A 12,695-nucleotide genomic window follows, 5' to 3' on the forward strand; every position below is an offset into this window, starting at 1 on the left:
GACATTATCTTACACTATTAAAGTCTAAGACAAATTGTTATCCAGGGTTACTACTTGGACTTTTAATCCTCTTCTAAAATAATGACTTCGTCCTTCATCCCTTGACTGGCTGGTACGTTTTTGCTGTCATCAAAAAACAACATCAAAAATAAAACACAAAAAACTCTGGCAAGGGAAACAACCGCTCTATATTGCCTTTTGAAGTGCAGCAAGACGATTGCCTCCCCTGGAGACAATTTTTTTTTTCTCTCAGTTTTGTGTAATTGTTTCACTTTAAATGTTATGTTTTTCATATTTTAAGAAAACAATTCTTCTTGCAGTCAAGGGGCTCAAAGTCAACGTTGGAAAATGTTTACCATAAACATATTGTTACTTTGTCTTGTAATGATTAACATGCGGTTTTGTGTGTGTTTTGCTCTGTTGGGTTTTGCAGACGACTATGACTTTGATGAATACGCGTTGCTATAACTGCAGCAAAATGCTGTATGGAAAACTCGGATAAAGTATCTAAATAGCACATTTGAGCAGAGTCAAATCATCATGTTAATTTAAAAATCTCTTTTAAGCATATAGTGATAGAAACAAAACTGTGAAATATAATCTGCTTGCACTTGTGTTTAAAAAACATTTTTCTAGAGAGTAAAATTGATTCTGCTTCCGCTGGAGAAAAAAACACCTCTGCGTGTACACTGAGGAACTGTGTGTCTCTTCTGGATATTAACATTAATAGTTGAGTTGCATGGAAGTGGTAATACAGGTAAAATGGCGATCTATCTAGCATAGCTGACAATATTAGTGGGCACTGCCTGTTAAGCACAAAACGCATGAATTGACCGACTCAAAGGTCACTATTACAAATTATCCAGTTTATGAAATAAACAAAGGAAATTGGAACAGATCAAAAAGGCAAGAAACAGATGCTAATAAAGAAAGAGAACTGAGAACTGAGAACTGAGAACTGAGAACTTCAGTCATTAATACACAAGAATAAAAGACAGAGTTCAAGTTTTTTATTAGTCCATAACCCATGGGGGCATTTTGAACAATAAATACAAATCAATACAATCATGATATATGCTAATATAGTAAATAAATGGAGGGGAAAAAAAAGATTTTTAATTTTTTTTAATGAAAAACTGTTACAAATTCTATTAATTAAGTCCAAAATATTCTTTAGCAATTTCTTTTTCTTAGTAGCAAACAACTTTTTAATTTTAAGTGCATTAGGTTTTTTCCAATAGTAAGGTGGTAACAACTCAGCTCTTTCTTCTTTGAAAAAATCACAGACAAATAAATAATGAAATTCATCACCTATGTCTTGTGATACACATTTGGTGCAAATTCTTTCTGACCTCGGGATATTAAGATAACGTTCTTTCTGTACAGGCAAATTGTTGTTTAATGTTCTAAACTTCATCATTGAAACACATTGCTGATATGGCAGGTGTGTGACATAGTCTTCACATGCAAAAATATCTTTAAACATTCGATAATTCCAAAACATTTTTTTTTCCAATTTCTGTAAACCATTTATGGATATACTGGTCATACAAGCTTCTTTTTACTTTCTTTTTAAACCATGCGCTTGAGTATTGAACATTTTCTTGAAAAGTCCAAAGGCCAGAGAGACCAATATCATTTAAGTTTTTTTTCAATAAAACATAAATAATTAGATTCAATCATCTTATTGATATACAATTTATAAGTAAAGCAATACACAATACTTGAAAATTTATTTGTATGAATATGACTGATCAGTTTATACCAATAGCAAAGCATTCTACATTTCATATTAACATCTAGTGGATATCTTCCAAGTTCACCAAATATCATAGCATTTTGAGTTGATTTTTTTTAGTTTGAAAACAATTGTATAAAAACGCAATTGAAGTTTAGTAGCAAGTTCACAGGAACCAAAACCCCATACTTCACATCCGTACAGTAAAATTGGAGCAATCATTTTCTCAAACAGGTCAACTTGTATGTCCACAGGCAGTGACAATTGTCTACGAGTATGCAAAAGAATAAACATTGCCCTTGAGGCACGATCATATAGATTCTTCTGTGCGACTGAAAATTTATTATTATAATTAATCTTAAGGCCCAAGTAAGGGAAAGTCACCAATCCTGGAACAGTCGGCCAACTTGGAACACCTCAATATGCGATCAACGGGGAACAATTCATGAACAATTGTTTTGCAGAAATGTCTAGTGACATTCCTTGATATTATTCCAGAAAGAAAAATGACTACCGCGGCAAAAAAAAAAAAAAAAAAATGGTACGTTTTTTAAACTTTTCTTCCTTCTTCTTCTTATTTCTACCGTCTACAATTCGTATTATTATTCTTTATCTATATACGTTCACGTAAAATTTTGATTGCTGTGATAAACCTTCATAGATTTGCAATAACTTGAACGGAAAAAAAATTTGAAACGTCACGTGTATTCAACAGAAAAACGCGAAATCCATGCAGGTGCCATGCGGCAATGATGGAACACATAAGAGAGGCAAACATGGAACAGTGTTCCAGCTTTGCCGCATTCTGTTCCATCTTACCCTCATCAAACAATAAACTGAACACTGCTGTTTTATTCACGTATTCAATTCTCTTTTCGGTTTTGTTGTGTTTTTCCCTTCTATAAGTTTTATTGAATGATTGATTGATTTGTTTGACAGTATTATGAGACCTGAACGGCGGTGGTTACCAGAAGAAATGGGCTGCGCTTTGTCGGCAGTGAAAAACGGAGATATGGGTTTGTGTTGCGCATCAAGAGCATATGGTGTTACTGTTGTGACAGGGGAGGCTACCGCTCCTTTCACAGCAGACTCTGCACCCGAGTTGTTGGCCTTTAAGTCAACACCGGTGAGTTGTGGAATTCTGTTTGTGATGGGGTCTGGTGGCTCCCGATTGTCTGTATGTTCATGGAAACCTTCGGGTTTGCATAACAGTTTTTATAGGGCTAAGAAATTAGCCCTAACATTTTCAATCCTGTTCGATTGCACTTCGCTTCCCGAGGTGATCGTAGTGTTTCGGCACTCGGTTACACTGTCACAACTCTTAAAAGTCATTTAGAAGGAAAAAAAACCAAATTTGCAAAAGAAGAAGTAAAGTTCACAGGAAGACGTTCTACATTAACACCAGAGATAGAACAAGAACTAATCAATAGCATTCTTGAAGCTGAAATAAATTTGCCAACGTCACCCCCATCGTTGTTTTGTACACTGGACATGGAGATTCTGGTCATTATGATTGCTTGGTGTCAGCAGCAAATGTAAGCTTACCTGCTGCTGATGTCCTGCAACGCACAACCACAAGCTCGTCGAAGAGATCATCACGAAAAAAACAATCTTCTCCTTACAAGCAAAAGCTGGAGATTTCACTTGCAAAAAGGCGTGCAGGTCAACAGAAAAGAGGAAAGAATGAAGCTACAAAATCTTCTGCTCAGAAAAACAAGAGGGGAATATCTTCTGGTCAGATGGCAAAAAAGGAGAACATTCGCGACGATGCGTTCTATCCCGAAGGAAAGCACTTGGTACTGCTTCATCTGTGGCACCAACTCCCCTGAGAACATGATACAGTGCCAGAGGTGCACACAGTGGGCACACGAGGACTGCGCTGACAGCAGCGGACAAAAGGACTTCGAAATCTGTACTTAGCCATTTTTTTGTGTCTGCAAAATCTGTTCTTAAATCTGTTCTTAGTTATTTGCTTTGAGACTTTATGCGTAATGATTTTTACATTTAGTCAATTGGGCAGGTAGCCCTTTTATATCTATTTGTCAACAGAAGAGGGGTACAAATGAAGCTGCGAAATTTCGTGGTACTGCTTCATGTGTGGCACCAACTCCCCTGAGGATATGTTATAGTACCAGAAGTGCACACAGTAATCACACGATGACTGCGCTGACAGTAGAAGACAAAGGACATTGTCTGCGAAATCGGTTCTTTGCCTATTTTGTCCTGTTGTTTTTTAAGGTTTTGTTTCTCAGTCCTTTTTAGACCTAGCCCTTATTTATCTTTTTGTTTTACATTTAAGGCTTAAATTGTTATCCGATTTGATATTTCCTTGGTAAAGATCAAAATATGATGTTGAAAAAAAGACATTTAAATAAAATGGCTTAATCAAAATGTTATGACGTATTTATTTATCTTGTGTGTGTGGCAATGTGTGCTTGTTTGTGTGTGAATGAGAGTGGCTGGGTGTATATGTGTGTGTGTGAGACACAGACAGAGCTAGAAAGAGAGTCAGGGTGTGTTTGTATGTGTTCCGAGTTTGACAACACAGTGTTCCACTTTACACACCCATGCGTCCAACTTGGAACAAATGCAGACATTTTTATTATGATCAGTCTGATGAGTTGCGTGACTTTTATTTTATTTTATGTGGTTCGTTTATTTACTGATAGAGTCTAGTATGTGACAATATAAAGAACGCTTTGCAATATCCATTCTTTAGTCTGGTACGGCTGTTTCTCCTTAACTGTTCCAGGTTTAGCGACTTTCCCCTACATTACATCAAACACTACTTCGATTAAATTGCCATTGTACGTAAACAATGGTTTATTTCTAATTGTACCTCTGGAAAAAACTATAACTTTCGTTTTGTTTACATTAATATTTAGACGCCATTTTAAACAGTATTCGTGCATTTTGTTTAAACATTCTTGCAGGTTTTTTTCAGACTCTGAGCAGATCACAGTATCATCAGCATACAGTAATAAAAACATTTGAAACAAAGCATTTACATCAGTATCATCCATTCCAACCACAATAGCCTCTCTTGACATAGATTGTAAACCATTACTGTTTTCCAACAGAAAACGAGGCTTTAGATCATTTAAAAATAGAGCAAAAAATAGCAGTGACAAGTTTTCCCCTTGTCTAACTCCACACAAACTGGGAAAATATCCAGAACACTCACTATTAACTTTAACGCAAGACTTGGCATTTTCGTACACATTTTTTACAGTTTTTAAAAACTTCCCATTAACATCAGAAATAACTAATTTCTCCCATAAAAATGCACGGCGAACTTTATCAAACGCTTTTTTACACTGGAATTTCCCAACAGAAATAAAAACAAAGGTAAGAGTTTTGTCTTCAAGTGACTGAAAGAACGACAAACTTGAGACAGCACACACAAAAGTAGGTCCTACAAGATCTGTCCACACAGTTATTAAAATGCGCGTCGTAAAATGTGCGTTTTGAAACGTGTTTGTCTCTTGCGTTACTTTCTTTCTTTATTTGGTGTTTAACGTCGTTTTCAACCACGAAGGTTATATCGCGACAGGTCTTGCGTTACTGATGCATTGTACAATACATAATGCATTATAAAACAAACAATGCATTATTTATAATACAATGCATTATATCATAAATAATACATTTGATAATAAATACTGTATAATATAATAAATAATGCATTATTACTAAATAATACATTATTACTAAATAATGCATTAAATAATGCATTATTAATAAATGATGCATTATTAATAAATAATGCTCAAATTGTTAAACAGTTCATTAAGTACACAATCAGTTGTTTAAAAGAGTTTTTAAATAAAATCTGTATTTAGTAAATGAAAGAATCATACAGTTAGAAACATTGCTTTTCCTACATTTGTGTAAATAATGTTGAACTTTATTTAAATAATGCATTATTCAAATATATAATTCATTATTTATCTAAAGAATGCTTTATTTAGCTAAATAATTCCTTATTCACTTAAGGGGAAAGACTGCACGGACATTAGATTTTGTTTCTTTGGAAAGCATTTCACTTTTTTTTTTAAGGTCCTCGATAAAAAAAAAAACTCAGAAAAAAGATTTTTTGTCCTTTAAAGTAATATTTGAAGTACTACTGGTTCAGAATTGACGTTTATTTTTTATTTTTTAGGGTAAAACATGTAGTTAATGGGACACATTCATCTTCATGAATAATAAAGATAGAACTTTGAAGTGTGCTATATTTCACCCTTAACAGGCCCCTAGATCTAGTAACAGAGCACATTTTCCATACTTGTGAACAGATTTTTTTTCATTAATTCATAAAGAAGCTTGCTGAAAATACCCTGTAACTAGCCCTCGAGATTTAAAAAAAAAAAAATTCCAATAGTCTTCTTTTTGTGGTAGTTGATAATTTTATTTATTTTCACTCTGTTTTTGATAATTTATTTTAGTTTCCTGGTATGCTTCAAATAATGCTCTCATCAACCTGAAACATATACATCTAAAGCATATTTGTATTAATCTGACTTGCACACTAAGTTGTATCATGTTATTTTGAAGAATAGGGGGCTTTTAATAGTGATTCGTGAAGGCCTCTTCACTGATCCTTTTCGCAAGAAAATAAGCTACAGTCGAACCTGTCTAAAGAGACCACCCAAGGGACAGAGCAAAAGTGGTCTCTTTAGACAGGTGGTCTCTTTAGACAGGTGGTCTCTTTTGTTGATTTATACAGTCGTAAAAACCCTTGGGGATCCTTTGGGGTGGTCTCCTTAGACAGGTGGTCTCCTTAGACAGGTGGTCTCCTTAGACAGGTGGTCTCCTTAGACAGGTGGTCTCCTTAGACAGGTGGTCTTAAGGGCAGGTTCGACTGTAGTTATCAGCATGAAACAAAAAAGGGGTCCATATTTAGAGCCCTTCCCCTACATGATATCAATTTGAAGCTCAGCCACCGGTTATATTTTAGCTATAGTCTATGTTAACAGCCCACCAATCAAACGTGATTATTTTGTCTAAACAAAAGACGCTTGCTTGTCCAATAATTTCTGTTCGCAACTCATCATCGCTCTCGTTTCAGGGAGGATGCTTGCTCATGCGATGATCTTCGTTCTCAGTCACAGAGGCATATTTATTCAACAAAGCTCAGTATGCAGAACTCAGCAATTTACTCGTTATCGGTTCTTGCTGCTACACAGATGCTTACTTAGGCCTAAAAAAAAAAATAGGTGTGGTTACGGTAACCCGACCTACCCTATTTTTAGGGGCCGACACTATAACTTTTTATTACATTTGTCACAACAACAACAAAAAAACAAGAAAACGAGTGCAGAAAACGCAATGAAAGCGAAAGCGCTCGAGTCGCACATTTATTTCCCTGTCAAGTAGGTTTAATTTGTACACATTAGAAAAAAAAGTAAAAATAAAAAAAAGTGATTGTCTACCTTCCTACCCTATTTTTTTTGGCTATGTTACCGTAACCACACCTATTTTTTTTTTTGCCTTATCCAATAATCTTTCTCCGCAACTCATCATCGTCCTCGTTTCAGAGAGGATGCTTGCGCAAAAATCTCTACTGCTCATCTCAGCAAATAACTCATTATCGTTCTTGCTGCTATACGGATGCGTGTTAATCTCTGTCCGCAACTCATCATCGTCCTCGTTTCAGAGAGGATGCTTGCGCGAAAATCTCTACTGCTAATCTCAGCAATTAATTCATTATCGTTTTTGCTGCTATACGGATGCTTGTTAATCTCTGTCCGCAACTCATCATCGTCCTCGTTTCAGAGAAGGATGCTTGCGCGAAAATCTCTACTGCACATCTCAGCAATAAACTCATTATCGTTCTTGCTGCTACATAGATGCTTATTTATCCGATAATATGTGGTCAACCTGTGAGCCGTGCTTACTGGATATAACTCAGTTTGCAAATGCCACCCTCTAAAATGCTAATAACTCCCCCGCATGTGTGCACCGAATGACCTCATATTTGGTGTTCATTACCTTGAGATATGGGATGATAAGTTTCTTTTAGGTTAAATGGTCTTACTCTAATGCTCTTTCGAAAATGTATTCCAAATTTGGGGATTGAAAAATACGAGGTTTGGCAGTGAGTGGCCTCTCTCACGTATGTAGGATACATTGTCATTCTCTTTGCAACATCGACACGTGTCTGTTTCTCTTACAGGAACCAGGCCGCCATGGAACAGCTGACCGAGAAAATGACAGCTCTAACGGAACAGCTCCAGAGCATCAGTGGTAAAATATCTGGCGTCACAGACAAAGTGTCGGCCCTAGAAGACAAGCTCCAGAGCTCCAATAGTAAGATATCTGGCGTCACAGACAAAGTGACGGCCCTAGAAGACACGCTCCAGAGCTCCAATAGTAAGATATCTGGCGTCACAGACAAAGTGTCGGCCCTAGAAGACAAGCTCCAGAGCTCCAATAGTAAGATATCTGGCGTCACAGACAAAGTGACGGCCCTAGAAGACACGCTCCAGAGCTCCAATAGTAAGATATCTGGCGTCACAGACAAAGTGACGGCCCTAGAAGACACGCTCCAGAGCTCCAATAGTAAGATATCTGGCGTCACAGACAAAGTGTCGGCCCTAGAAGACAAGCTCCAGAGCTCCAATAGTAAGATATCTGGCGTCACAGACAAAGTGACGGCCCTAGAAGACACGCTCCAGAGCTCCAATAGTAAGATATCTGGCGTCACAGACAAAGTGACGGCCCTAGAAGACACGCTCCAGAGCTCCAATAGTAAGATATCTGGCGTCACAGACAAAGTGACGGCCCTAGAAGACACGCTCCAGAGCTCCAATAGTAAGATATCTGGCGTCACAGACAAAGTGACGGCCCTAGAAGACACGCTCCAGAGCTCCAATAGTAAGATATCTGGCGTCACAGACAAAGTGACGGCCCTAGAAGACACGCTCCAGAGCTCCAATAGTAAGATATCTGGCGTCACAGACAAAGTGTCGGCCCTAGAAGACACGCTCCAGAGCTCCAATAGTAAGATATCTGGCGTCACAGACAAAGTGACGGCCCTAGAAGACACGCTCCAGAGCTCCAATAGTAAGATATCTGGTGTCACAGACAAAGTGTCGGCCCTAGAAGACACGCTCCAGAGCTCCAATAGTAAAATATCTGGCGTCACAGACAAAGTGACGGCCCTAGAAGACACGCTCCAGAGCTCCAATAGTAAAATATCTGGCGTCACAGACAAAGTGACGGCCCTAGAAGACACGCTCCAGAGCTCCAATAGTAAGATATCTGGCGTCACAGACAAAGTGACGGCCCTAGAAGACACGCTCCAGAGCTCCAATAGTAAGATATCTGGCGTCACAGACAAAGTGACGGCCCTAGAAGACACGCTCCAGAGCTCCAATAGTAAGATATCTGGCGTCACAGACAAAGTGACGGCCCTAGAAGACACGCTCCAGAGCTCCAATAGTAAGATATCTGGCGTCACAGACAAAGTGACGGCCCTAGAAGACACGCTCCAGAGCTCCAATAGTAAGATATCTGGCGTCACAGACAAAGTGACGGCCCTAGAAGACACGCTCCAGAGCTCCAATAGTAAGATATCTGGCGTCACAGACAAAGTGACGGCCCTAGAAGACACGCTCCAGAGCTCCAATAGTAAGATATCTGGTGTCACAGACAAAGTGTCGGCCCTAGAAGACACGCTCCAGAGCTCCAATAGTAAAATATCTGGCGTCACAGACAAAGTGACGGCCCTAGAAGACACGCTCCAGAGCTCCAATAGTAAAATATCTGGCGTCACAGACAAAGTGACGGCCCTAGAAGACACGCTCCAGAGCTCCAATAGTAAGATATCTGGCGTCACAGACAAAGTGACGGCCCTAGAAGACACGCTCCAGAGCTCCAATAGTAAGATATCTGGCGTCACAGACAAAGTGACGGCCCTAGAAGACACGCTCCAGAGCTCCAATAGTAAGATATCTGGCGTCACAGACAAAGTGACGGCCCTAGAAGACACGCTCCAGAGCTCCAATAGTAAGATATCTGGCGTCACAGACAAAGTGACGGCCCTAGAAGACACGCTCCAGAGCTCCAATAGTAAGATATCTGGTGTCACAGACAAAGTGACGGCCCTAGAAGACACGCTCCAGAGCTCCAATAGTAAGATATCTGGTGTCACAGACAAAGTGTCGGCCCTAGAAGACAAGCTCCAGAGCTCCAACGATAAGGTCAGCGCTCAGCTGGAGTCGTTGCAGACCCAGGTGGACACGGCCACAGCGAGACCGGTCAGCCTGCATTACACGGCCACAGCGAGACCGGTCAGCCTGCAGGACACGGCCACAGCGAGACCGGTCAGCCTGCAGGACACGGCCACAGCGAGACCGGTCAGCCTGCAGGACACGGCCACAGCGAGACCGGTCAGCCTGCAGGACACGGCCACACACACTGGACAGGGAGGGACACAGCTCAGTCAGCTGCCTTACACCGTCAATTCCACAGGTAATTGTTAAGCTTTAGTCACACTTTCTGTAGAAGCAAAGGTCAATTTTTACACTGAAAAAAATGTGTACTGTTGAAAAATGAAAGAAACTTCCTTTATTTCATTTATTGTTTACCTTTTGCCTTAACACCCTTTGACTCATCCCCCCAATAAATGAATGAAACACAAATGATACCCAAAGCTGGACAAAGAATTAACTGCCGTTTGCTGCATTTTCAGGGTCGACCTTTGTGAGGTGGGGCCGTACCACGTGCCCGGACAACGCTGTCTTGGTGTACAGCGGTGAGTAGTCCTGCACACTGTCATCTTCATCATCATCATCATCATCATCATCATCATCATCATCATCATCATCATCATCATCATCTTCATCATCATCTTCATCATCAATGTCGTCATTTTTATAACGTTAGTCACCAGGTTTTCCTTGACTTTGTTTCATAACTTTTTTTTTTTAATTCTACAAGTATTGTGTTACAAACTAAAATCACAAATTCCATTTCTGACAATGACGACGACGACGATGACACAAAGAACGACGATAGTGCTCATCGAAAACTGAGACACAGTGTAAACTATTCGGCTCACCGCCTGTCCAGGCTTTTACATGGTGTAACTCCATCCCTCAACTTGAACATATACCAAAAATCAACATCCTGCTGCATGTGCAGAGTGGAAAAATGTTTTAATTAATGCATTCATTAAATAACTGAGACTAGTTTCAATCAGTAACATTTATGCATCTTATCACATGTGTGTTTTTTGGCAAAGCGAAACCGACAGATTCTGTATAATTGCAGGCATTGCGGGAGGAGGATACTACGGTCACACAGGGACGGGCGCCAACCGCCTGTGTCTGACCATGCAGCCCCAGTATGACAACGTCACCCTGCCAAGTAACAGGGTCTGGCGTCAACCGCCTGTGTCTGACCATGCAGCCCCAGTATGACAACGTCACCCTGCCAAGTAACAGGGTCTGGCGTCAACCGCCTGTGTCTGACCATGCAGCCCCAGTATGACAACGTCACCCTGCCAAGTAACAGGGTCTGGCGTCAACCGCCTGTGTCTGACCATGCAGCCCCAGTACGACAACGTCACCCTGCCAAGTAACAGGGTCTGGCGCCAACCGCCTGTGTCTGACCATGCAGCCCCAGTATGACAACGTCACCCTGCCAAGTAACAGGGGTTGGATTTACGGTGCTGAGTACGACGGCATTCCCGGGCACGAGAACTTGGACATGCCCTGTGCCCTATGCCGTGCCCCTCACTCCACCACCATCATGGTGCCTGCCACTCTCACCTGTCCCCCGGGCTGGGCACTGCAGTACACCGGGCACCTGGCGGGTCATGATTTCACCATGGCAGCAGCGACAGAGTTTGTGTGTCTGGACGCTCAAATAGAAGACAGACCAGGGTCTTCAAATGATCAGTCTTCGAACCTTTATTTCTATACGGGAACCGCATGCGGCAGCTTGCCGTGCCCTCCCTATGTCAGCGGTAAAGTCGCGACTTGTGTTGTCTGTTCCTTGTAGGCAAAACAAGGTAGTGCAACTTCACAACGCAAAGAGGTTTGTTTGAAGCCTTACATGGAGATACATAGCTGATTCTTGTACCGTTATCACTTGGGAGCGGGTGTTTTCTTTATTGTTCCAGTTGTTAAAGTTTTTGTTTGTTGGTCAGTGTAAGGCAGCACACCTTGATAGATGTTTTACCAGCACTCTTCAAGAAATAATAAAGCGATCTGTTCTCTTCTGGCTGGTGTGACGCTTTACGGAGAAACAAACATCTTGATTAAAAGGACTTCCTTGCGAACAAACTGCTTTAAGTCGCTACCAAAGATAGCCCCCCCCCCCCTCTCTCAACCGCTCCCCCACTACGTTGTTGATGGGTGACCAAGGTTTGATTTTCACATTTTGTTTGTTTGTTGCTGAAACAAATGAATGAGTGACACCTGTGTCAATCTGCACAGAAAGCAGTCAGGCTGTTGACTTTGAACAATGTGTAGGTGTGTCATGAGACATAAGATGTGTCATGAGACATGAGATGTGTCATGAGACATGAGATCAATCAATCAATCAGATGTGTCATTAGACATGAGATGTGTCATGAGACATGAGATGTGTCATGAGACATGAGATGTGTCATTAGTCTCTAACTCTGAATAGAACTAATGGTGGTTTAACCGGTCCTCACAGGTCACTAGCCTATTTAGGGACATGTACGAGAATATATTGATACGCTAAATTACTCTCTTCTTCTTCTTCTTCTTCTTCTTCTTCTTCTTCTTCTTCTTCTTCTTCTTCTTCTTCTTCGTTCATGGGCTGAAACTCTCACGTTCACTCATTTTTGTGCACGAGTAGGTTTATCTTTTCCGTGTGTACTTGGTCCTACCTATGTATACGCGAAGGGGAATATGGCACTAAAAGGTCTGCACATAAGTTGACCTGGGTGATCGGACAAATCTCCAACCGGGATTGAATA

Source organism: Littorina saxatilis, linkage group LG15, assembly GCF_037325665.1.
Source record: "Littorina saxatilis isolate snail1 linkage group LG15, US_GU_Lsax_2.0, whole genome shotgun sequence".
Classification (NCBI taxonomy): domain Eukaryota; kingdom Metazoa; phylum Mollusca; class Gastropoda; order Littorinimorpha; family Littorinidae; genus Littorina; species Littorina saxatilis.